The sequence below is a fragment of the Teleopsis dalmanni genome, chromosome 1, assembly GCF_002237135.1.
Source record: "Teleopsis dalmanni isolate 2A chromosome 1, ASM223713v2, whole genome shotgun sequence".
Classification (NCBI taxonomy): Eukaryota; Metazoa; Arthropoda; class Insecta; order Diptera; family Diopsidae; genus Teleopsis; species Teleopsis dalmanni.
The window spans coordinates 37295018-37296160 of NC_051846.1; positions in this window are offsets into that span (position 1 = coordinate 37295018).

The following is a 1143-nucleotide window of genomic DNA, read 5'->3' on the forward strand; positions in this document are numbered from 1 at the left end:
TTGTGGTATGTCAAAAGATAGCATCTTGCACCATGGTGCTGATATAACATGGCCTATGACTTAAAGGTATTAGGCATACAAATACTATATTATGCTTAACCATACCCCATTTATTAGGTATGCGAATCTAGCGAACCTGGCTACGAACCTTAAGACTCAATACTAATGCGAGACTTAAGTACTAATATTCTATATGTATTATCAAACGTACTAGTAAATTTTAATATTTTTACGAATATTTTTTTTTAAATGTGAAAGTACATTTTTTAAAAACTGAAAATAAAATATAATTTTATTTGATTTTAACGATTTTTTATAACCAAAACAGTGGCACTGAATGTTAACAGCAGTGCAAAAACCGAAAGGACCTTAAAAATGAAGAGAAAATGTACACAACATTAACGCACGTAATGTGACCGAAAATTATTATTATTGCAACGCATAGAAAATATGTCTCATGAGTACATTTCTTGAAATTTTTAGAATTTTATAAATATTTCCTTTTTTTCACTTTTGTACTCAACGAAAAATTGACACAACTGAGGTAGTCCGTACACTGGGGATGCATCAGTACGTAAAGGAGTGGTTGCCATAAAACGTGACGAAAATTGCGCTGAATGTGTTGGCATGTAGAGCTAGTACCAAAACAACAAAAAATAAAAATAAAATAAAAAAAATTAAAACACATTTCTTCAGCTAACTATACGTATATAATATACACTATAAGGAAGTATTTCCTTGCTTATTTTATTTTTTATTTTCTTCAATTTTTCAGTTAGTTTTTTTAACTCAATCATAGAAAACACGTTAAGACATTTATTCGTAGAGTGACATCAACATGCAACATTAACGCCACATTCGTAAAGGACACCTGTCAAACAACTGTCATTTTCATGTTTGATAAGTAATTGATATCCTTGCGAACATGATACGTTGCAACATTAGCGCTGAAGGCTAAGGTTTTATTATCCCGTCATTTTTATTGCTACTTTTGCGCTTCGAAGTAATTTCCTTTTCGTCCTTTTTTCTTTTTTTTTTATTTTTTGACTGATTTTTTGGCTAATTTTATTTTCATTGATGGACGATTGATTTCACATTTGACACACTTACGGGAATTTCATAAATTAATTTATTAATAAAAAT